Here is a 26305-nt window from a genome sequence, read left to right as displayed (position 1 = left end):
GTGTTCCAAAATATGAAATCACCTCACAAATGAAAAAAATATATAATTATTATTTAAAGGTCAGAACACGAGATGAAAAACCTGCGGAATTGAAAAAATATGTATATTTCTTTAATCTCATTTAAGTCGAAATATGTACTCAGACAACGCTCTGCTTACTTATAAGCAGTGTCTGTCGTATCCTTTTTTTTTTTTTTTTTCTTAGGAATTCAAATCCTTCTTTTTATCAGTTTTGTTACCAAGAGATGTCGCCACTGTATTAGGTATGACGTTACTTGTGCTTGAAGTGAGACTGTATTTTATGATTCCTTGCTTTGTCTTGTAGCCAATCAGGGGCCGTTTTCGCCTGTTTCGCCTGAAAAAAACGACATGGACTGTTGTGATTGGCTAGATTTCGTTAAGGAGAAAAGGCCTGGGCAATGGTTTCCATAGTCATCGGTTTGATACAGCAATACAGTTTCAACTTTCGTGTGTTATGAGGGTTTATGTTTGCGATGTTGTTATCAGGTATGTGTGAAAAGTTCATTTGATGGTGATATGTTAATCAGATTTAGGTTTAGTGGTGCAAGTTTGCCATATCATGAAAACCTTTAGCTATTACGAAATTACTAAGATGTCTCCTGCCAAATATCTTGTATATTTAGATAGGCTATGTCTTTGGGAGGTGCTGTAATGTATTTCGGCGGAGGTAATAGGTGTCTGTACCTTTGAAATGTGGCCTTTGATAACCAACTGCCGTAAGTGGCCTATAACTTTTTGTAGGGTAGCCTACTATGTCTGAATTTCTTATACTAGTTGGTCTGCAAGCATGAAACATTGGTGATTGCTTTCGTAAGTTTGCAATATTTTGCTGTTTTAGTATCTTTAGGAGTGGATTATAGGCAAGTTCAATTAGTTGTCATGTAGAATTATAGGCAACATTAAAAAGATAAGCCAGGAATTTGGTTGGCTATATAACTCGTAATTGGCATGATAGAGGAAAAAGGGCTTCAATGTTAGCTGACCACGTCGTCATTAGCATGTCATGAGCCCTTTTTGGTATTTCTAAGTAATAGATACACGGCGGGTTTTAGCGAGAAATGGCAGTTTCTCATAGTATTTAGGTTATTTACAATTTAACATTATTTTTGGGGGGTCGGCTGTAATTAACCCCTGAAGTCCATCCAACAAGGGGTTTCCATACGGGATCTCCACAAGACAGAGCACGGCTACGTCTGTTCGGAACGGTTCATATCCCGTCCGGCAAGTGCAATGCCTTGGAAAGTGGTTTTTTCTACACTTTTAGGGCTCCTGACACTGGCGGTGCATTTGTTTGTTGTCGGCCAAACGGAATGTCCCTTCGCCAGTGTTTGGTACTGGCCCGGGGCGGGGCCGGTACCCATACGTTAACGAGTTATTGCTCTTGCCGGACGGAATATGAACCGTTCCAAACAGACGTACCGGTGGTCTGTCTTGTGAAGATCGCGTATGGAAACCCCTTGTTGGATGGACTTCAGGGGTTAATTACAGCCGACCCCCCAGAAATAGCGTTAAATTGTAAATAAGCAACCAAAATACTATAAGAAACTGCCATTTCTCGCTAAGTACCCGCTGTGTATCTATTTCTCAGATTTCCACCCCTATTTCCATACTGACAAATTAAAACCTGAGCAATTTTGGTAGTGAAGTTGTATGATTTCGGAGACGGTATAAAGGTACCAAAACTAAAAGGTAAGAGGGGGAAGGTGGAGAGGGAGTAACAACTTTGGTCAAAAGATATTGCGTGATTTCACTCGTATCACTTCGTAGAAATGGAGCTTTTAAGGCTGCAACGAAGGTGACATTAAAGGAACATGGAGCGTGGTCGGCAGACAATACAAAAGGCTGCTAAAGACTGCCGAGAGATTTATTTAATGATGGTAATTTTGTATTCGAAGTATCCTGTCAGTGCGACGTCAAGTGCTTTTCCAATAGTTACGTATGTGCCTTTTGAACGATTTAAAGTTTAAATAACGAGTGTTTAACAACTCGTCAAATTCATATATACATAGTTGCATTTGTGTGAAATTTTGAATTTTTCCACGGTAGCTATAAATTTTTTCCATTTACCAGTATTCATTTTAGCTTTCAGTAAGTTGATAAAGATTTTGATTATGCGTTTGCCTGGGATAGCTTGGTATATTAAGTGGTTTTAAAGATGCTATAGAAGCATAATTCAATTTAGAAGAGTCTGTAGCTCTTGGTGACTGGTGGGCCTTTGTGACGAATTTCAGAAGTTTCATTTAGTTGCCCAGTTTCTTCGGCCTTTCGTGGTCTATGCCCCGCTAAAGGGCTATGAAGATGAAAAAAATTATAAAATAAGTTCGGAGGTGTAAGTGAAGTGTTACCAGTACTGCAGTGAGGTGCTTAACTCAGTTTCCTGTCTGGAAGCTGCCAACAGACAATATAAAAGCAGAAGCCGTGTGCAGTCGACATAAGTGTAAAGTTCTCATGGTAAAATGATTCGTAGAGTACATTTTGTACAGAACCACTAACAGAAATGGAAAACATGTCACTGACCTTTTCGGTCATGTAGTGAAGGGTGCTATTGGTAGTAGGGCGGGTCTTAAGTAAAAAATATTAACTTGCTGGTTGGTCTAGAAGCCTCCGTTTTATCCTTTGGCTTTCAGGTCTAATAGGGGTATGGGAATTAGAGATACATGTTTTGCAGAAAAAACACAGCAGTATTAAGATATGGTTTGTGGGTAATGTTCTGGGGAGAAGACAGAGATTCAAGAAGTGTAGAAAAGTGAATGAGGTCAATATAGATGGTATTTTAGTTGAAGCCATGGCTATTTACAACCCAGAAGAAGATACCAGAACAACTTATGCATTGTTTATTATTGCTATCCTTTATTTTTGTAACACTTATGACATTGAAGCTTCGCATAAAATGATCCTTATGCAGGTGCTATGGATTGCCTGAACTGGCATTTTGTAAGAGCTAGCATTGGCTTGTTCTGCTAGTGAAATTAATTCATGTAAAGGATCTATTTTAGCTAAGACTAAATGAAAGTACCCTACAATGTTGGAAAATTTTCTAATTTTTTTATGCTTGAAAATTTGTGGATGGTTTTTGCTAGAGTTTTTTTTTACAATTTGTCACGATTAGGTTTTTATGCTTTTTGTTTTTGTAAAAGAAAAATATCGAGATGGCTATTTGCCTGTCCGTCCGCACTTTTTCTGTTCGCCCTCAGATCTAAAAAACTACTAAGGCTAGAGGGCTGCGAATTGGGATGTTGATCATCTACCCTCCGATCATCAAACATACCAAATTGCAGCCCTCTAGCCTCTGTAGTTTTTATTCTATTTAAGGTTAAAATTAGCCAGATCTTGCATCTGGCACCTCAACTAACTGCACAGGCCACCACGACCGGCTGAGAGTTTCGTACAGCATTATATGCTGTACAGGAAACTCGATTGTGCGAAGAAACTTCGGCTCACTTTTTACTTGTTTTTGGATTATCTCCAGTTTTGAGTCAGATTTATTTTACGTGGTAATAGCCTATGCACTACTTCCCGACTGGAAAATGCCCCTGGGGAAGTGGATATACCCAGACAACCTCGCAAGAGTAGATGCTTTGTAATGTAACGGTACTTCGGCAGAACTAAAGTAGAACAGTGGTATTGCAGGCAGTTAATTTGGTCTTATCTGAGATGCAGAATAAAGGGTTAAAGAAGCTAGCTGTTATCGAGGAGGGCGAGTGTGCGGGCAAGTTCTGTTTGCAAAGTAATGACAAGTTTTTCGTTAATTTTGACACAAAATAGGAACTTGGTACGGTATGAGTTATCCTTATTGTAGTTGTGATAGTGAAATACAATCCCCCCATTTTGGGTAATTTTCATTATGTGCTTAAGTTCTCAAAACTTGAACTTATAATTTTAAGGTATCAATTACCGGGAAAGAAAATCATTAAAATTAACTTTAAAAATATATTTGTAGGTTAATTGTCGCTAGCTAACTTAACAGCTACAGTGTAATAACGTATTGTATATTTTGATAATGTCCACGAGATTGCTTGTATTTTAAAGTTTAATCTTTCAAATTTTTTTCTCTTATCCCACAATGATGTGCCTGGCAATTTTAAAATGTAATATTTGATTGTAAATTTTACGTGTACGGCCAACAACAGTTTTTTGTTCTACAAAGTATGAAAGTTTTATTAAGAGTTACCTTTCAGCGCATAGTCGGAGCTCTTAGCAAGATAGCTATAAATGTGTGGGGGAACAGGAGTAGTTAAGCGTAGGGTGAGTTAGGTATAGGTTGAGGGTTTGGGGAGGAGTAATAAGTGTAGGATTGTGAAAGGGGTTGTGTGGGGTTGTGGAAAGGGTGGATGAGGCCCAGCATTTGCCTGGCTGAGGTTCTAGTGGAGAACTCAATTGCTGCTCAGCAATACAGGACAAAACTGGCGCTGAAACATTGTGGTGATATTTTTGTGCTTTTGTTGAAATGTTTGAGTCAGTGGATGAGTGTTATAGGTGTCAGGGCGTGAATGTTGATGTTGCGTATTGCCCCCTCTCATGATATTGACCAGAAACCATTTTGTACTCTTTGCAGAGAATTTTCTTAGATCATCCGTGTGAAGTCTGTTGGAGGTTGATCGTTGACCAAGCACCTCCCTTCAATCCAAGGGGCTCGCAACTTTCCATCCATGTTGGTGCTGTGGCTCGACCGTCAGGTGTCCTAAGCGCCCCCCCCCTCCTCCTCCACAATCCAAAGCTTCCTTTGGACCTTCATGAGTTGCTGGAGGTGGTATGTTCCTCCTTCAGGTTGAAAGGAGAAAATTAACGTTAACCTTCCAATAGAGAAAGTCTCAAACAGCTTTCTCATCCTCTCCCTCGTATCAGTGGATGCCAAATTTAATCCTCGTTGAGAAATGCCGAGTGTAAGGTAGGTCCTTAAACCTGAGCAGTTTTAAAGTTTGGTAATTATTTTATGGACACAGCTTCACCAGTGCTTTGGTGGTTGGTAAATAATGGTTTTTATTGCCTAAATTTCATATTCAACCGCTTACCGCTTTCGGTACCAGGTTAAGAATTTGCCCGTTGGAGTCTTTCGAAATTGGTTATGAGGCAGTTAATATGGGCTTACAAATTCCTGAATACATTTGATAAATTTTGTACTTAGAACGTGCAGATTTACCTTATAAGAAATCCTAATTACGCATTTGATACATCGTCAGCTTCTATATTTTTTTTTACTAATCCTTAATACAAGAACTTGTCCAGGCATAAGAATTTCTCATTTTTAAGAGTACTGCGCGGAATCCATAGTAGTGGGCTGCAGTGTTTAAAAGTACCGATGATTTTTTTCTTCTCCCCAGGCCCCTACTCCCCCAGGCCCCTACTCCCAGGCCCCTACTCCCCCCCAGGCCCCTACTCCCCCAGGCCCCTACTCCCCCAGGCCCCTACTCCCCCGGCCCCTACTCCCCCGGCCCCTACTCTCCCGCCCCTACTCCCCGGCCCCTACTCCCCCGGCCCCTACTCTCCCCGGCCCCTACTCTCCCGGCCCCTACTCTCCCCCGGCCCCTACTCTCCCCCGGCCCCTACTCTCCCCCGGCCCCTACTCTCCCCCTACTCCCACCACTTCTAAAGAGTATGTAGTCTTTAATTTGAGGTATTATTAAAGTAACGCATGGTTATAAATCGACCAGTTTCTAAGCTAGCGTAAGAATAATTGCATATCCTTGGTATTCAAAAGTCTGCCCTAATCATGCTTTGACTTTCAGGTAGAAATATCCTAATAGCGACTGTATGTAGGGGGTTATGTTGATTTACAGCACTTTATTCAAAGCCGTGGATAATGTTTGAAATGGTTACTGGTAAATATGGGTGCTGATCGTCTTCAGAAACGGTTTGGTAAAATAGATCTTTCTTCTTGTAGTCAGTTGTGCATGAATTTATTTTTATTTTCGAAAATTGTGTCAGTTGTCAGTTCTTTCGTTGATAAAGCTTATATTGTTAATGACAGTTAGGTTAATAACTTACCTGTCGAATATTCAGTCATGAAAATCAGTATTTTGAAAGACAGTTATTTCACTGGTCCATACTAGTGGAGGGTGCAAGTGTGGTCAGTATAGTATCCATGCATGTCTTCTGTTAGCATAATTATGAGAAATGGTATGTATAGGGGTAGTATATTTGTGTAATGAGATTGTATTGAATTGACCAACCAGCTGGGCGTCGGAATGACGTTATGCAGGTGTTGAATATAATTTGTTTGAGAGCTTTTGGCAATAGTAATCGTAAATTTTAACTATTTGGACATCCATGGGCATCTCATTATCCAGCACGTCAACTTTTTAACAGGTTTATTGTATAACAGCGGTTGAATTATCCTTTTTGGTGTTGTCTACTAGCCTAACTACTGGTTTATTCTCAACAAATTTAAATTTTGTAATGCCTCAGGCGTACTTTAGGGGAAGGGGTGGATATAATTTTTAAAAATATTAGTGCAAGGGAAATTTATATTTGAGCTAGGAATAATTCTTATCTGAGGTGGAAGTGAGTGTATGCAAGGATATAGTAATTTTTTTTACAAGAGGTACTAATATATCTGAAATATTCCAGGCGTTTGCAGAACTGCCGAAGATATGCTGTTACTGAAGTATATACTCCTGAAGTAAGGTTAGAGACGATGGTATCTGTAAGGGGAGTTGCTACTTCGTGCAGTTGGTACCGCCTGCTGTATTTATGAATAGTGACATAATCATCATTTAAGGTCTGCTTTTCTTCTGCAATTCGAGAGCGTTTAGTTTTACATTAAAGTTCAGTGCTTATCGTTCTCCGATAAGTTTTAATGTAATTTAGGGCTTTTTCCAGATGAAAATGTATATTGTATAGCTTTTAGTTTCCGATGAAATTTGTGCAACTTTAAATTTCTCGTAACACTTTACAAGAAGTAAATTAGTATGCTTACGCTTAGTATGGCAAGTTAGAGGAAATAATGTACTTCATATAGAGGAAATATGTACTTCATACATAGTAATAAATAAAAACTTTAATAACACTATAAAATAAAAACTTTAATAGTAAACTATAAAAGTAGAATTGAATCTACAGAGTAAATAGACATTATCATTTTTGTTGGGAAAGGAATAATGATTTACGTTAAATCTTTCCTTGTTTCATTTAATTTAGATATTATTTTCCATTAACTTTCTTCCCACAGATGCTGGGACAACAACCTCTGAAGATTTCTCGGTGTCCAGAAATATACTACAAAATGCAACAGAGTGGAGCACTGAAGAAATATCCTCAACTGCTTTCGTTCTGGTGCTCTAGTGAAGTATCTCCTCTCCAGCTGTCAAATACCTTTTGAAGGAATCTTCTTTCCAGCGCAATAATGAAAAAAATCTAGCTGCTGTTTAAAAAGGCACTGAATGTTCTCAACAATATTAGTCTTATCTCGGATTGGTGCAGCATTTATCACCACAATATCATAGAAGTCTGTCTCCCCTCAGTACGGTGTAGCATTGAGGAAGTATTATATCTCTCAGCTCCCCAGTCTGGCGCTGAACGGAAGAGGTATTTCTCTTGAACCACTAATCTTGTACAGTACAGAAGAAATTTTTTCTCAACATGGTGTGCAGCATTGAAGAAGCTCCCATTCTGGAGCTGTACTGACTACCTCTAGAACCACAATTCTTATGCAATACTGAAGGAGTCTTCAGTCAGTCTCTCCTCCCTGTGGTGCGGCACTGTAGCCTGCCTCTCCTCCCTGTGGTGCGGCACTGTAGCCTGCCTCTCCTCCCTGTGGTGCACTGAAGAGCACTGTAGCCTGCTGTGGTCTCCTCCCTGTGGTGCGGCACTGAAGAGTCTCCTGCCTGTGGTGCGGCACTGAGAGAGTCTCCTGCCTGTGGTGCGGCACTGAAGAGAGTCTCCTGCCTGCGGCACTGAAGAGTCTCCTGCCTGTGGTGCGGCACTGAAGAGTCTCCTGCCTGTGGTGCGGCACTGAAGAGTCTCCTGCCTGTGGTGCGGCACTGAAGAGTCTCCTGCCTGTGGTGCGGCACTGTGGTGCGGCACTGAAGAGCGAGTCTCCTGCCTGTGGTGCGGCACTGAAGAGAGTCTCCTGCCTGTGGTGCGGCACTGAAGAGAGTCTCCTGCCTGTGGTGCGGCACTGAAGAGTCTCCTGCCTGTGGTGCGGCACTGAAGAGCCGAGTCTCCTGCCTGTGGTGCGGCACTGAAGAGCGAGTCTCCTGCCTGTGGTGCGGCACTGAAGAGCGAGTCTCCTGCCTGTGGTGCGGCACTGAAGAGCGAGTCTCCTGCCTGTGGTGCGGCACTGAAGAGCGAGTCTCCTGCCTGTGGTGCGGCACTGAAGAGCCTCCCCTGTGGTGCGGCACTGAAGAGCCTCCTCCTGTGGGTGAAGAGCACTGAAGAGCTCCTGCCTGTGGTGCGGCACTGAAGAGCCGAGTCTCCTGGTGCGGCACTGAAGAGCCTCCTGCCTGTGGTGCGGCACTGAAGAGCCTCCTGCCTGTGGTGCGGCACTGAAGAGCCTCCTGCCTGTGGTGCGGCTGAAGAGCGAGTCTCCTGCCTGTGGTGCGGCACTGAAGAGCGAGCCTCCTGCCTGTGGTGAAGAGCGGCACTGAAGAAGCCTGGTGCGGCCTCCTGCCTGAAGAGCGAGTCTCCTGCCTGTGGTGCACTGAAGAGCGAGTCTCCTGCCTGTGGTGCGCACTGAAGAGCACTGCCTGTGGTGCGGCAGCCTCTCCTGCCTGTGGTGCGGCACTGAAGCCTCTCCTGCCTGTGGTGCGGCACTGAAGCCTCTCCTGCCTGTGGTGCGGCACTGAAGAGCCTCCTGCCTGTGGTGCGGCACTGAAGACTTATAACTGCCTGTGGTGCCACTGAAGAGCTCCCTTGGTGGTGCTGCACTGAAGAGTCTTATGCGGCACTGAAGAGCCAGTCTCCTTGGTGGTGCTGTACTGAAGTATTAATCTTGAACCACCATTCTTCTGCAATACGGAATTTCTTATGGTGCACCATATCTCCCAGCTCCCATGCCAGTGTTGTATTTCGAAGTTTCCTCTCAATATGGCGAAGCATTGACGAAGGTCCCATTCTGGTGCTGTACTGAAGAGAATAAGAGTCAACATTCTTGTGCAATACAGAACTCTCCTTAATTTGATGCAGCATTGATTACTTATAGCTCCCGTTCTGGTGCAGTACTGAAGAAGTATTCTCCTGATCTACCATTCTTGTGCAGTACTGAAGTAGTCCCCTCTACATATGGTGCAGCATTGTGCAGCATTGAAGCAGCTCCCATTCACTTCCTGTACTGAAAAAGTGTTCTCCTGCCCCACCGTTCTTGTGCAATACTGAAGAAGTTTTTTTCCGTATGGTGCAGCATTGAAGAAGCTCCCATTCTGGAGCTGTACTGATAAGAGTATTCTGTGCCAGAACTCTCCTTAATTTGATGACATTGATTACTTAATTCTTTTGCAATACTGAAGGAGTCTTCTCTTAATATGGTGCAGCTTTATCTCCCAGACTCCTTACTGGTGCTGTACTGAAAATTTATTCCCCTGAACCACCATTCTTGTGCCATACTGAAGAACTCTCCTCTCAATATGGTGCAGCATTCTGGAGAAGTCTTACGAGGTATTCTGTTCCCACAATTCTTTGCAATACTGAAGGAGTCTGTAATATGGTGCAGCTTTATCTCCCAGATTACTCCTGAACCTGAAAATTTATTCCCTGAGCACCATTCTTGTGCCATACTGATGAGTTTCTCTCAATATGGTGCAGCATTAACTCCCATCTCCCATTATGGTGCTGTACTGAAGACGTCTCCTCTCAGTATGGTTCCGCACTGAGAAGAAATCTCATATCGAGCTCTCCATTCAGAGTACTGAAGTAGCCTCCTTTCCATATGATGCAGTATTGAAGTTCCGCCTCGAGCTGCTTTCTGGAGCAATATTGTCAACTTTTCTAAATTCTAGTGGCTAATCAGCTGCAGAGTTTTTCATATGCCCAAAAGCCGTTGCTTTTCCTATGGAATAGAATTTCATCTGTATTACAATACACAATCATGTAGCAATAAAATTTTTCATTAAATATTCCTTATTTAAATTTCCTTATCCGCCTAAGTATTGAAGAAACTGATTGTACTTTTAAATTTGAAGTTTACAAAATTATGATTGTCTAATATGATACTAAACTTGGATTTTGTTCATGCTTAGAATTTTCAGCCAAAAATTACTTCAAAAATCTAGTGTAGAATTTGATTACTCTAGAGTTATCTTTATATTCGAGAAACAGATTGCTCATGTTTATTATAATAAACATGAGCAATCTGCGAGAATAGGTTGGGGGATATAAACGTACCAACATTGATGTCTTGAAAGGTCTGTAACCACTTTGATAATTCAAACGTACCAACATTGATGTCTTGAAAGGTCTGTAACCGTCTTGAAAGGTCTGTAACCACTTTGATAATTCTGACAAGTCTGAAACTATTGATTTTAGAATTTCGTAATAAAAACTGCTGAAAATAATCAGATGGTGTGAACTATTTAACTCCTGAAAGAACAATGCCAAAAGAAATAGATTGAAACAGGTGCGAGCAGTTAAACTAATAGTAAATATCAATCGAGCAGTGAAAGACAAAAGTAAAGGGCATAAATAGCAAGCGAATTGCTTGTATTTGCGCATGAGAAACTACCTGCAGTATAAGTCACCCCGTAGGAGGCTAGTGCCGTCAGTGCACCTCACGGGGTGCACTGTAGGTATTACTAAAGGTTCTTGACAGCGTCCCTTCAGCCCCTAGGGGCAACATCTTTCATTTCTTTTCCTCCGTTCCTATTTTCTGTCTTCCATCTGACTTGCTACCGTCTCTACCATTTGTTCCAAAGGGCAACTGCGAGGTTTTCCTCCTGTTAAAGGTTTAACCTTCAGTCAATCTTCCTTTCAGCGCTGAATAACATCATAGGTCCCAGTGCCTGGCCTTTGGCCTAAATTCTGTAATCAAATCCAATCCGAATAAGGTACTGGCAAGAGAATTTTTGGCCTTTGGTACGTAAGATTGGAAATTCTCAGCCAAACCAAGTACTGTAACTGCCATAGACTGAGCCAAATTGCAAAAATGTTGCAGTCAGGAATACTGTATCCAATCCTTTTTAAATTGGTCAATTCTTTACTTGCGCTTGTTGAAAGTATCACAGCTCGAGTAGACAAACGATTTACTCTGTAGCTAAAATAAAATCCCAACTCACATTCTTCAACGATGACTCCTAGTAAGTATTCGAGAACAATATAACTCCTCATGGATATCTGTAATTCTCTACCAGAACCTAAACAAAACCTTTCTTTCAGTTGCCAAAAATTAGCAAAACCCTACAGTCGATAATTGTATTGCCCATTCAGTCAGTCTTGTTCATTTTCCAGATAGAACTATCATTACTTGCTCTCAAGTTTAACCAAATCTTATAACACAGCAAAAATAGGCCACTAGCTCCACAGACTATGAAACACAGAACATCAAAAATTTGAAACAAACGTGAAATGCGAGTTAAAACTAATATTGACATTATATTACGTGACGTTTGATATTGGCATATTTGTATTACATGACGTTTGAATTTATTAATCTGTCGACAGTAACTAAGCAAATCTCCAGATGCAAATATCACATGATCTATTAACTTATCACCCACCAAATCCAAGTTAAGTAACCCTACATATAGAATATTATCTACCAGTTAATTGCCTCCAGCTAATCCAACTGCCGTTGAGGCAATTAAGCACCAAAAGTTGTTAGCAAATACTCCATTAAACTTTTCACTGAAAATAAATTAAACTGTGTTTACGTAAGATTTTTGCAACTAAAGTTACCTACATACCTAAATTAAACTCGGAACAATAAATACTAAGTTAACTAAATTAATAATCTAGAGAGAAAATTAAATATTTAACAGCCACAATACATCAAACTCATTGTTTGTCCTCTCACGTAAAAAGTCTGTAAAACATCTGTCTTTTGAAACTCCTTTACGCAAGTTGAAAGTTGTGCTTGTTTCAAAATGTCCAGCCTCTGAGGTTAAACAACTTTCTAGAAAACATTACAGCTAAATTCATTGCTTGGCTAATTCTTGGCAAGAAATTCATCTAGGGTTTAAGTCATTTTTATTCAGTTTGACAAAAAACTGAAGTTTCCTTTAACTGAATTAGTGAAGTGTGGTTTGGGAATTGTGTGTAAAAATTATTTAACACCATGGTTATCAGACACCTAAAATTTCCAACTCCCTATGCTAAGAGTTTCATTGTAAAATTAATCTTCAAAACCAAGATACTGAAAGCCTACCAAATATTCTGGTAGTCCTGGACTTATTAAAACCATAAAGTTCCACAAATTCTGAGTAGTGATACGGTTACTGTTACAAACTCTGTGATATGTCACTAGCATTCAAACTGCAGTTCAAAGCTTTAAACAGAGAAACTGCTTCCTCTCAGCATTCAAACTTCCTGGTCAAGTATTTCAAGCATCCTCCTTAAGACAACTAAACATTTTTACAGCAGTTGCAACATGGAATTAAAGATTTAACGAAATTTCCAAGTTTTCATTACCATAATTCACTGTGAAGAAAAAAAAAAGGTTTCTTTAATTTATAAATTAAATTTAATTTAATTTATCTTGCAAAACCTCCAGAAAAGTTGAAAAGAGTATCGAAAAACTTTAAACAAATTTTACTAGTGTGTATTACTAGGTAAAAAAATCTATTCTAGTCACATACAAAAATGTCCAAGATTCGTATCCAATACTATTTACCATTTTCACTATATGTACTGTGGCGTTGCACATTATCAATAATCTTGGGACTTTTAACTTAAGAAACTTTTGAAAAAATTCACCTCGAAAAAAACAACACACTGTTTAATTTTTGTTTCTTCCGTTATATTATCCTCTAACGTCGTAATACAATTATCTTAAAATTTGCCCTTCCCCAAGGAAATAAAAACTTCAATAGTGTGCAGAAAACTGTATCTCGTTTTCTCTAGTGCTATCCCATTTTCTTATCCTCAAACACACTTATACCATACACTACGTTAATTTTCTATTCTCTAGCCGCTAGCGGAACGTAAGACGTTTGCAAGTTCGGTGAAATTTAAATATGATTTGCAGAAAAGCTATTTTTTTTTTTTTCGATGATAAAAGTGTATTATTGATGGATAATTTTAATTTGAAGGCATATTTTAATTAATGTAGATTAATTCCGGTGCTTTCAAGAACCACTTTTCGTAAAGTTTTGAGTTTCGAGTTATATTTTTGTTATTGTTAAAAAGTAATTGTTAAAATGTAACTACCAAAAATATTAAATATGGTCGCCAACTCAAATTGTTACATAAAATCCTAAATTCATCGTTTAAAATTTGACACCAGAAGAGTTATAAAAATTTACATTATAAATGTAACCTATAGCAATTATCTAAAAAAAGAAAACATTCACCACAGCAAACAATACGAGACCTGGGGCAACACTTGAATACGTGTCTTAAACACTAAACTGTTACTTGACTAATACACAATACCATAACTTAGTCCAAGAGAAGTGAGGAAAATGGAACCTTGAACTTTCTAGATTTCGAGCCACCCAAGTTTCACCCCACACACAGGAAACTCCCTATTACGATATTTACTTTTAAGTACATCAACTTAAATACGAGTTTTGAAACTATCTCAATTTAAGATACCTAGGATTTATTACAGCAACACTTTTTAATTGTAAATCAACTATACCATATGCTTAAGAATTATTCACTGGATGCAGCAGATTAAGCCAGTCAAAAATAAATACTGATTAAATTACATGAAAACCCATGGGTACTCTAGACCTTAACAGAAAACCAAAAATGTTATCCAACCTTATAGGCTTACTCAAAAATAACACCATTGACTTAAATCTACATTAAAGGATTATTCCTAACGCGAAGGATGTTCAGCTTTAATTTTAATTCAGGTCAGTCAAGGAAAAATACAATGTCCGTTTTTAAAAAACGACTGATCTAACTAATTTTTGGTTGCACTATTACCAGATTGCCTTTCCTTTTGAAAAATAGCCACCAATATCAAGAGCTCCGAGAATATGAGTAAATACACATCAACTTTGGTTTAAATATGCAACCAGTACAAAGGAAAATGGAACCTATGGAAGCAAGCTACATTAAAAAATTATTTTACAAGTTTACGAAAAATAGGAATTAGAAATATAATTAGACATATAAGAATTAACACTTCTATCCCTACATATCTTGGAATACGAATCAAATATTTACCTTAAATACAAGCCTTTTTGTAACGACATTCAATGTTTCATATCCTATCGTAATTTAGTCCAGTTACTACCTTAAAATTTTAGCACACTTCAGGTTGACGCATCAGTCTGCAAAGAAAAGTTTTAGCAATATACGGCAAAAACTTTTTACAATTTTAATTCTTTCCGGTGGAATTCAAGCTTCGACATACCTCAGTTTTTGTGCTTCCACAAAAGTCAACCACCACTTTGGTTATTAGAACTTCCTGGACCCCGTAGGGGGATAGTGCCGTCAGTGCACCTCATACAATGCACTGTAGGCATTATTAAAGGTTCTTTGCAGCGTCCCTTCGGCCCCTAGCTACAACCCCTTTCATTCCTTTTACTGTACCTCTGTTCATATCAACATTCTTCCATCTTGCTATCCACCGTCTCCTAACAATCACTTTACAGTGCAACTGCGAGGTTTTCCTCCTGTTACACCATCCAAACCTACCTTCTCTCAATTTCCTTTCCAGCAATGAATGACCTCATAGGTCCCAGTGCTTAGCCTTTAGCCTAAACTCTACTCTAGAACTTCCTGGAGTGCTGGATTAATTTACTCAAAATCTGCAGCAAAATGTTTCCCCCATATTTTAAAATGTTTTCAAACTGTTCAAGTAAAATTCCTTTAACTTATTCCCTCAAAACAAGCATAAAATTTTTAGTTCAAGAACACTTACCGGGACAAGCTCTTTTAACCAGTTTTGTGGTAACTGACTTTCAAGTCATTTAGCGGTGCATCCATACTAACAAGATTGCAATAATGACTTAAAAGTTTTACGTTACTTAGTTCATTTTTACTGACCTTAATTTATGCGTATCCTCTAGTGTAACCACAATGTCGTTTTTGGAGGCACTTCTACCAAGTTTACCGGCAGCTTCATTCCAGCTGAAAGTGAGCATTCCAAAGCTGTTAATTCGTCCTATAAGTGCAAAATTCTCAGCAACAAATCTCCGATCACAATCATACCTAGAAATTATTCGAAAATTGTGTTACGCTCTTAACACCAATTATGCGGCTTTATAAATTGCAATTGTCTTCAGCCAGCATTACAGACGTCACAAATGAGTTACACAACAATTACAGTATAACTGAGTGCGTACAGTAAAGTTATACGAATACAATTTTTAATTGGTTTAATATTCTTACCCGGTTGCCCGAGATATCTTTATTATAAGCCTTGAATCTATGAAAATCCTCAAGGTTACAGCATAATCATTGATATCCACAGGTTTGTTTACATCGCCTTCAATGTATACACTAACTTAACCAATCAAGACTAACGTCAATAATAAATGCATCCAGAATATGGCTCGAGGTTTAAATTTAATTTCCATTCAGATTCCATGTTGTGCAGATTTTACATCACAACATACCCTACGCTTTTGATCATGGATTATCTTTTTACGGTCCACAAAATTGGGTACTAGCAATTTCATTTAACTCGTAAGTGCAAGATAGATTATGTTACATCGCAGCGCAAGATATATGTAACTAGAGTGGGAAATCTCGTACAGTGAATGTTTTCAGATCTTACGTCCTGTCAAGTATTGCTATGCAAACAGACAATGACTTAGTTCGGCCTCATGTAGTAGGATGCGATTCATTATCGTATGCTTAAGCCCCCAAGCTCACTCATTTTCCTTTATCGTTTATACGTTTATATGATTGTATCTCTCGTGTTTTGCTATGATGTTACCTTAATAAACAGACTAATCTAATAAATATCGACCTACATCCAGGATACTTAACAGTGCCTGTAAATATTAGCAGTAAATGGTGGTAGTAATATATAGCTGCCATAAACCCAACAAACACCAGCAAATATAGTTCTTACTCGTCAACTTGAATGGTACAAGGCAAATACGTCACCTGAATTATTTTCTGAAATTTCTTGTACATTATAATAACTAAAGGGAACATAAGTCATAATACAAATTCCATTTTTACTAGTTATCAAGACGTAAACAACAAAATTTGGTGCAGCTAAATTAAACCAGTAAGGAATACTAGAATAATTCAATAATTAAGACAGAAAATAAACCTGTTTTAAACCAGTTTGAATGCTAGAATAGTTTCATTGAATTAAGACAGAAAATAAACAAGCTAAATTAAACCAGTTTGGAATACTAGAATAGGTTCAATAATTAAGACAGAAAATAAACCTAGTAGCTAAAAATTAAACCAGTAAGGAATACTAGAATAATTCAATAATTAAGACAGAAAATAAACATTCAGCTATTAAACCAGTAAAATACTAGAATAATTCAATAATTAAGACAGAAAATAAACGTTCAGTTTAGCATCACTGTGATTAAACCAGTAAGGAATACTAGAATAATTCAATTAATTTGCAGAAAATAAACCTGTATTTAAATTAAACCAGTAAGGAATACAAATAATTCAATAATTAAGACAGAAAATAAACCTGCAGCTAAATTAAACCAGTACAGAATACTAGAATAATTCAATAATTAAGTTCAGAAAATAAACCTGTTCAGCAAAATTTTTAAACCATCCAGGAATACTAGAATAATTAAGACAGAAAATAATGCTGCAGCTAAATTTAAACTAGTTCAACAAAAATACTAGAATAATTCAATAATTAAGACAGAAAATAAACTTTCAGCTAAATTTAAACCAGTATTGAAATACTAAAGAATAATTTTTTAATTAAGACAAAATAAACCTGCAGAAAAAAAAACCAGTATTTAATACTAGAATAATTCAATAATTAAGACAGAAAATAAATTTTTACTCAAATTAAACCAGTAAGGAATACTAGAATAATTCAATAATTAAGACAGAAAATAAACCTGCAGCTAAATTAAACCAGTAAGGAATACTAGAATAATTCAATAATTAAGACAGAAAATAAACCTGCAGCTAAATTAAACCAGTAAGGAATACTAGAATAATTCAATAATTAAGACAGAAAATTAAACCTTTTGCAGCTTAAGTTAAACCTTAAGGAATACTACGTTAATCCCAATAATTAAGAGAAAATAAACCTCCATCAAATTAAACTTTTAAATAGTTAGAATAATTCAATAATTAAGACAGAAAATAAAGTGCAAAAATTAAACCAGTCCAGGAATTAGAATATATTTAATATCATTAAGACATAAAATAAATTCAGCTAAATTAAACCAGTAAGGAATACTAGAATTCAATAATTAAAAAAAAAAACTTGAACGCTAAATTAAAAATGAAATTTAAAAAAATAATTAATAATTAAGACAAAATAAATTCAGTTTAAACCAGTAAAGGAATACAGAATAATTCCTAATTAAGTACTAGAAAATAAAAATTCAGTCTAAATTGAAACCATAAATTTAAGAATACTAGACATAATTCAATAATTTCAGACAAAAAAATACTGCAGCTAAATCTAAACCAGATTTAGGTGGAATACTAGAATAATTCAAAACTTCAAAATAAATCAGCTAAATGTTTAAAACCAGCAGAATCTTAGAATAATTAAATCAATTAAGACAGAAAATATGTTTGCAGCTATATTAAACCAGTTACTGAATACAAGAATAATTCAATAATTAAGACAGAAAATAAACCTGCAAAAATTTAAACCAGTAACAACGAGAAAGAATAATTAGTGTCCAACAGAAAATAAACCAGTTTCAAAATTATGCTAGATTAGCTTTTCTTTGAACCTAAGTGAATTAAACAAACTTAAAAGATTATGTTAAGAATCCCCGAGGGTTCAAGTTACCAGATTAATATTTCCCGTCATTCAGCACGTTAGTATGCTTCAAAAATGGTATACCTTAGAAGTCTTAAATGGAATATTTGCAACCAAAATCATGTACCAACATTCAACTATTAGCAGAAATTACACATTCGATTTTTCGGATATTTACGTTCAGTTTAGCATCACTGTGACCTAATACTTTCTCAATATGGAATTTCAATTAGTTTGCTCAAGAAACCTGTATTTAACACCACACCTGTCAGAGAACAAACCCTTGGATATAGCATGTAAAAATTTTCAAACGCTGTAGTAGTCTTCAGTACAGCCGAAAATTAAGGTCCAGTAGTTCTCGAATTAGACACCCATGTTCTCCAAAATTTTTACAATCTATCCATTTCTACTATTGTTAATACACTTACAGGTATGCATCAACAGCATTTTAACGTCTAGTTCAACAAAATATCTGTCACTCCGGCATCCAAACTTTGAAGTCGAGTGGTTCAAAGCAAACTCTTCAAAAAATTTGATCAGCATGTGATTGAAGCAGGATTTAAAGATGATTTTTCCTTTACCATCATTCCATCCTGTGAAGAAAAAATTAATTATTTAATCTGGCAATTAACTTGCAAAACTTATGAACAAAAGACAAATTTTTACTCAAATATATCTCGTATTAGAACACTGCATACATTTTGAAGTTTCAGAAATAAAAAACTTATTTAATGCTATGTCTCTCAATTTCTCATTATGTGTGTGCTGTCAGGCGCGTGAATCTAATTTATGCAAATCCTACAGCACTGTCATTTTAGTTTATTCAGGAAGGACAAAATTACAAATATTCTTGTAACCATAAAATGTTGAAAGTTTTCTTTGATTTGTTATAAAAAAAGTTTTCTTAGCCTACTACATTTATCCCAGGTTTTAAATTTTCATCCATCAGATGGTCAACTTTTAAAAGTTCAAGTTTCCTCGCTATTTACCGAAAATAAGTGAAAAACCTTACAGCATCCATAATTATATACTAATATCACTTAAAAACATTTATTCATATATCTTAAATTATTACTTAGAAAGCCACAAACCGAAAAGAAAAACTGAACGCTTTTAAAAATGAAATTAAAAAAATGAGGTAAGAGTGACAAAAAGCATTTATCCTACTTAAAGTCCTAAGCAGTCTAATTACCTGTAGTACTAAAAACAAATTCAGTCTTACTTGAAATTATAAATTTAAGAGTTTCTACTTCCGAGACAAGTTTCACTCATTGTCATATTTAAAAATACTACTATCTCATCTAGATTTAGGTGGCTTAGGCATGGGTTTAAAACTTCAAGATATCGAATGTTTAATACAGCAGCTCTTCAATATTAAATCAACTTTAACGACGTTAATGTTTAGATATATTAAAACTGTTACTGAAATCATTTATATTCATCAATTAACTTAAAAATACTGATTTGAAAAATTGAAAATAAACAACGAGAAAAAAATAGTGTCCAACATTGAAAGGACAGTCTTTTTATCACTTATCAATCAACTGTTCAAAACTTTGCATTGAAGAATTATTCTAAACTTTCATTATGTTAAGAAAACGGAAGAATTACAGTTGTTAGACTGACCCGTCATTCTACGTTAACTTCAACGATAGGAATTAGAAGCAAGAATATTTGCATATTTAAAAACCCCTGTATCCATATTAGTTTTTATAGTCTTATAAAAAAAATTCTTCCATTAAACATGTCAGTTACAGTCCCCGGTGCCACTGTAATTTTAGGTAATAACCATATCATATTTTAGTTCGCTAAATGCTTCTAGTTTAAGCCTCAATCTGAATTAAATTTTTCAGCGATATACGATGATTACTGCAAAATGTGATATTCAATTGTCCAGAAAACAAGCCCGGTGAGATACGACGAAACTTCACATACATTATAAAACTCAACAACCACCTTGCTTGTTTAAACAGATTTACAGAAGAAATGAAACCTAGCTATCGCCGAGTTGTTCAAATTTCTTAATTTAGCTTATTATTTTCAAACATTAAGTATTAAAGTTTTTCACTGACTCCTTTAGGCAAGAAAAGTTCTTTAACTAAAAATCTTACTGGGGATAAGTTCGAAAATTTTTTTTAGCTCACATCTCAGAAAGATTCTGAATTTTTATCAGAAAATTAGATTCAATCGAAAGAAATTTAATTAACCAGCTTTATTTAACATTTATTTCCAGACCAGCGAGCTAAAACTAATGCGGCATTTGGTAAAGATTTTAAGCCTAATGAAATCTCATAAAGAACTGGTCTAAAACATTAAATTTATGCAAAATTACAGCACTTTAATTTTAGTTTATTCATGGAGGTTCTTCTACCACTCATCTTGTAAATTTCATTTGGTCAAGTTTACAGGACCGTTATAAAAAAAAATATTACGCAGAAAAATCTAATTTAGTGGGCAAATGTCCGAGGTTTGTAAATTATCAAACAGACATCCCGTCATAAAAAAAAATTAAACTTTTTACACGGAAAATTTTGACACAAGACAAATTGATATTTGGCCTTGTTCAACAGAAGTGGCCCTCCTTACGAACAGCCATTTGATTTTGAAATCAATGGATTTTGAGCTACTGGATCACAAAAGTCACGGAGTATGAGCTAAATAATACCTAAAGTGAAGTCAACTCTAAAATCCCACTTTTGTTGTTACTTTGTTGTACGAGATACCCTTTAATAATACCCCCTGTTCCTGAACTCAACTGCTTTCAAGTGCCCGCAACCCATAAACATAAAATTCGAGTCGAATTTGATAAACAATAAATTGTTGTAACAATTTCAAAAAAGCAAAAAGTGCGTCCAGAATTAACGAAGTCCGTATAAAGAGACATTTTAATTCTGAGGAAATCGTTCAGGGCTGTAATTGTCCGTTCCTTATTTAACCTTTAAAATATTTAGAATATCTAACCTAAAAATTCCATTTGTAAACTGAAAATAAATTCCGAGAAAAAATAGTGCAATTTTAAACTTAAAAGCTTTTTATCACTTATCAAATTCAACTGTTCAAAACTTTCCATTGTAACTTTTTCAAACTGAAAAAAAACCGGTTTAAACAAAAGTTTTATACAAACTCCATGATATAGCCAGTCTTTATTACATTTACAGAAGCCGAGACTCCGGGGGAGACTACGTATTAAGGTCGTTAAGGAAAAAATCTCTCAACCTATCACTTTGACCAACGAAAGTATTGAAAGTAAATTACAAAGACATTATCTGTTATTGACCTTTAATGAAATTTAAGACCACTCCCGTAAAATGTTAATTTCCAGTATAACATAATTTATTTTTATTATCTTAATTTCAGTTGAGTTGAAGCCTCCATTTATGACAATTACTGCAGAAAAATCAGAACTTTAGATAAATCAAAGGATTGCAAGTATAAATTCATTCATTTTGGCTTTATTCAGCTACCAAAATATTCCACTCTTCCTTGCTTGCGGAAAATTGAGGAAAAGCAACAGAAGTTCTGTTATTACTTGTTCAATGTAAAATAGCTTCCAGAACTCATTTATTTTGAAGCTTTTCATAATGCGTTGCGGCTAGAAAAATTTAAGTATAAATTAAATTTCCATTTTAGCTCATTCAATATTTGAAATTGGTAATTCAAAAGGAACAAAACATCAGTTTTGTTATTACACCTTTAATGTAAAATAGCTCCAGGACCCATTAAACTAAAATTTAAGGAATTTATCAATATATTGTCTTAACAGCATATACAAAAAAAAAAAAAATTAACGAAGTCCGATAAAGAGACTATTTAATTCTGCTTCATAAGCCTTCTTAGGCGTCACTAATTTTGTTTACAATCTATTAAAACCCGTTCATTCATAGCCTAAGTATACACGACACTTCCATTGGAAGAAACTATCCATTATAAGCCAAAAGTCATCAATAAATTAGTTCAATAATTGTTACTTGTGAACAAATTACTGCAATGGTTTTTGTCATTACGGGTTCTTACTTTTAAAACCACCATGAAGGATAGGCATGACAAGACGCCACAGAAATTGAGCTACAACGTACAGTACTTCTGGAATTATCTAATGTTTCAGTTTAAAAGCTAACTATAATTTTTTGTTCTCGCCTTGTTGCATAAGGTAGGGAGTTGGGGGCTTTTCTTAAATGAACAAGGTTACGACAGACATCAGTTCTGTTATTACACCTTTAATGTAAAATAGGTCCAGAACTCTTTACAGCCCAAATAAAACAAATACGGCATTTCCAGTATAAATTAAATTTCCATTTTAAGGCCTTCATTCAATACCGAAATTGCGGTAATTCCAAGGTTACGACAGACATCAGTTCTGTTATTACACCTTTAATGTAAAATAGCTCCAGAACTCTCATTCCCAAATAAAACAAATACGGCATTTCCAGTATAAATTAAATTTCCATTTTAAGGCCTTCATTCAATACCGAAATTGATATTCAGTCTGTAAACCTAAGTTTAAAGATTTAGTAAGCAATTTTAAACAAATGGCCCCTTTTTATCGCTTACCGGGTAATTCTAAAAATGCTGTTTATTTAGATTGGCAGATGCATATTTCATAACAGCGTAACTGTCAGTTAACCATGCAGGCTCAGGTAAACCGGCTCCATTCTGACTTGAATTTTTTTCGAAATAAATTTACATCTCCCTCCTCAACAATAACACAATGGGGGTTTAAAACATCTAGGAAAATCAATAGTAAGTCACACATCCCCAAAACCTACAAAAAAATACACCTTAACGCTGACAAGACTACACCTTCATACACAGACCAAGGACACAATTTTTCCTAACTGAACCATGAAATTAAGCAATTCGCTCTATGGCTTCTTTCAGACAAGTTTTATTTACACCATACGACTTTTAAATACAATAAAATTACCTTACATTCCTGAAAAACCTCACTTGCAACAAAACAAACGAAGCAATTGTACTTCGAGCTCCTTTTCAAGTCCTCTGTTAACTCACAAACGTTCGTGTCATTCTTCTCGAACAAAGAAAGTGAATACGATCTGATACAGTGATACTGATAGACCGAGAGGTAAAACAAGGAATCTGAAGGGTTTTACATCACAGGAAACACAATGGCGACATCTAGTGAATAAAAACTTGAAACAACTGAATGCCCTCAATCACTAAGAAACGTGATTAGGAAGTTTTTTTTTTATAAGGAAAGGGTGAATTATATTGATATATACTCAACATTCTCTCAAAACATAAATAGCTGCGAATAGTTGGAGCGATTCGTGAATAAATTAAAGGAAAAAATTAGCACGTCGACGAAAAATTTATTCGAGAAAACTGTCAACCATACCTGACATATAAAGGACAACGCCGACAAACAATGATATTAACACTAGTGCCACAGCACGTAACAAAAAGTAACAGATTTATTATAAAAACCTAAAGCTATGGCATTAACAGTACCCGCTCACTTCAGTGATTTTTGCAGATTAGGATATGAATGTAAGGTTGTCATTTCACAAGACACTTGAAACTCATTCTTTACAAGAATAATGGTAATTTATTTAACTATTTATTTATTTGATTGCTGTCATCACGTTGGAGATTCATTATGCCTTAGCAATCTAAAATAATTCTTCTTTTAAACATATGTATTTTCACACCAATGACAGTTATTCTCATTTATGAAAAACTTTGGTCACAACAAAAAGGGCTTGTGTGGTATCGAACAACACTATTTTCTTTTATTGTATTATTGGAATCGCTTGACCAGCAATTAGACATTTTGGCACAGTGTTGCTTCATTATTTCAGGTTTGCTAATTAAGCCAGGAAGGTTCCATTCTAATAGAAAATATCCAGCTTTATCGTATAAACAAGATATGCTGTTTAACAGTCACGAATAGGATGAAGATCTCAGAATAATAGAATAGTTTATGTTAAAACATTTTCTTTCGCGCTTTTTTGTCTTAGATAGAAAACGAAATTTCCTCGGTAACAGCTATTTATCGAGCCTTGTGACCTTTTTTTTCAAGGGTTTGCGCTTTTTTTCCCATATAAATGAAAATTTCTGCTAGATTAAGGGCGTTTAAAAGCTTTCTTGCTTAGAAGATGGTTATTAATTCTCAGACAGTGTTCATTATCAGTAATGAAAGCAAAACACTGAAAGGAACATTGTTGACTTCTTCTCCGGTCCCAGCCTGCCGAAGGCGTTCTGTGGGACCCACAAATTCATTTGTACAGTACAATACGCTTGTCCAGAAACGTTCTAAGAGTCAAACGGCATACTATATATTGCATGTCAAATCCACACTATAATAACACCTGGAAAATAGAAACCTTTCCTTTTTCCTGAATGAATTCACATCAGTCCTTCTAATGTCAAGTGCGAACTATTGCGCAAGCTTGGGTCTATAAACTTAAAATCTCTAAAACCAACACTCTTAGTGCCTCTTGCCTCACATCCGTTGAACCACTGTAGCCAGTCTTCCGTTGATTCCATTCGTTTGCTGTATAGGCAGCAAGTCTTTTAGATATTTTGGACATCCAGTCTGATAATTTCTCGAGACATAACACACTTTAAACACTATTCTAGCTATGCTAGCCAGCCAGTGTAACTCATAGAATACAAGGACAATCCTACCCCGAGATGCAAAGCCTTTAATAATTTTGTTACTCTATTTAATATGCTTTGCAGCTTCCTAACCTGTATCTTGGGTAGATTATGACAAACAGTTTGAATAATCTCTTTTAATGACACAACTAATCATAAGTTTTTAATTGAACACTCTTTGCGATATTTCTTTACCAAAGGCAATATTTCTGAGATAATGGCTAGTAACCATTACAAAATTATTAACTTTAGTACTGAGAGACGAATTACAATTCAGAGGCACACCCAAGTCACGGACTTTAACAGTTATCAGGACTCGATCACTACTTATATTCAGTCGAATATCGTCAAGACTTCATATGCTATTTTCCTTACCGGCAACATAAATTCATTTTTATTTTCATTAATCCTAGTTGCTTAAATGATCCTTGACACTAGTGAGAACATCATTTAATTTCTTAATTATATCGTCGATATCGTTGACGAAGAAATAATTTTGGGTGTCATCCGCAAATGTCTTGAACTTTACACTATGTCTGTTTACACTTGACAACCCAGCAGCACAAATACAAAATAGTATTAGACATCATTTTAAGCTGACTGCAATTATATATTATTACAACATATATACTGGTCTATATTGCTGGCAATATTTACCTGAAATGGCAAAAGAGGTGTTGTTACTGACGATCACATTCCCATCGTCGAAATATCTTGGATGAAGGCCGATAATAATAGCTGATCTTTTCAATACATGCTTACTGGTAAGCTGACATTGTAGCAAAGCAAAGTTACAAACGTGTGAAAAATATAAATGGTATAATACAAAACATATGAGCATCTAAGCTTAACATATAACATGGAGTCATAGCTTACTACTTAAGGTAGAATTTATAACGTCATATCCTATGAGGTAATTCAAATAGTATCCGATACTCAATATTCACACCGAAAACTTTAAAACGTCAAATTTAATCACAGTAGCAATCATTTTGTGGCTTTCTGTTTCATGATCCAGCCACTACTGTTTCACTTACGAATTTATACTCCTGTGATTATGAAAAGTGTAAATGGGAAATATTTCTTGTTAAGGTCAGTATTATGTCTGTGTTTTTAACTGATAACTGGTATTGAAGTATCATTTATGTGAGCATTAATTGATCAGTTAATGTCATTTAACATTCTGGTGAAGGTCATGCTACCAACCTTCAATCATGATACCCTTGTGGACACCGTCTGAGCTGTAGTACTTCAAGGTTTAGTTACGTTAATTTTGACGCAATTTTGTCAAACTGATCTGGTGTAAAGTAATAAATGCACATTAAGGAAGCCATTTGACTTGAACAAACGCGAGCCATTATAGTCTAACCAATCTAGAATATAGTTTAATCCCTTTTTTAGCAACAATTTAGTTTAATTCATTTCAGTTTTCCCATGCAAGATTGTAAAAGTAAACAAACGTTTACCTGAAAGGTTACTATATTAATATACTTCATTTTAGGTTATGTAATCAACTTTTTTATCAGCACAGAGGTGCAAGAACTCTAAAGAAAATTAATTTGCTCATGTTTGATTTCTTTTAACTGGTCTTTTGTTTTTAACTCCAGCACTCGGGAAATGGTATATGTTTATCAGCATCTTTTCTTTTTCATTCCATCAGTACAGGACACAAATACATCTTCA

At 36.0% G+C, this 26305-nt stretch overlaps 2 long non-coding RNA genes across 3 annotated transcripts; one reads left to right on the top strand and one right to left on the bottom strand.

The window, feature by feature from the left end:
- The first annotated feature begins 371 nt into the window (after nucleotides 1-371).
- LOC136845577 (uncharacterized) lies at nucleotides 372-7744 on the top strand. The gene is made up of 4 exons (XR_010855191.1): nucleotides 372-507; nucleotides 4577-4909; nucleotides 6589-6739; nucleotides 7190-7744. It is a non-coding gene; the product is annotated as an uncharacterized lncRNA (long non-coding RNA).
- Nucleotides 7745-9947: 2203 nt separating this feature from the next.
- LOC136845576 (uncharacterized) lies at nucleotides 9948-23035 on the bottom strand. Of its 2 annotated transcripts, none has more exons than XR_010855189.1 (4): nucleotides 22929-23035; nucleotides 18433-18597; nucleotides 15109-15273; nucleotides 9948-10003 (listed from the first exon to the last, which is right to left on the bottom strand). It is a non-coding gene; the product is annotated as an uncharacterized lncRNA (long non-coding RNA). The 2 variants fall into 2 exon arrangements; XR_010855188.1 differs by having other exon boundaries at nucleotides 15109-15192.
- Between the last annotated feature and the right edge of the window lie 3270 nt (nucleotides 23036-26305).

The sequence above is a fragment of the Macrobrachium rosenbergii genome, chromosome 14 (genome assembly GCF_040412425.1).
Source record: "Macrobrachium rosenbergii isolate ZJJX-2024 chromosome 14, ASM4041242v1, whole genome shotgun sequence".
In the NCBI taxonomy this organism is placed as follows: domain Eukaryota; kingdom Metazoa; phylum Arthropoda; class Malacostraca; order Decapoda; family Palaemonidae; genus Macrobrachium; species Macrobrachium rosenbergii.
The sequence above is the reverse complement of the archived record's forward strand: the minus strand, read 5'-3'. Positions and strand labels throughout refer to the sequence as shown.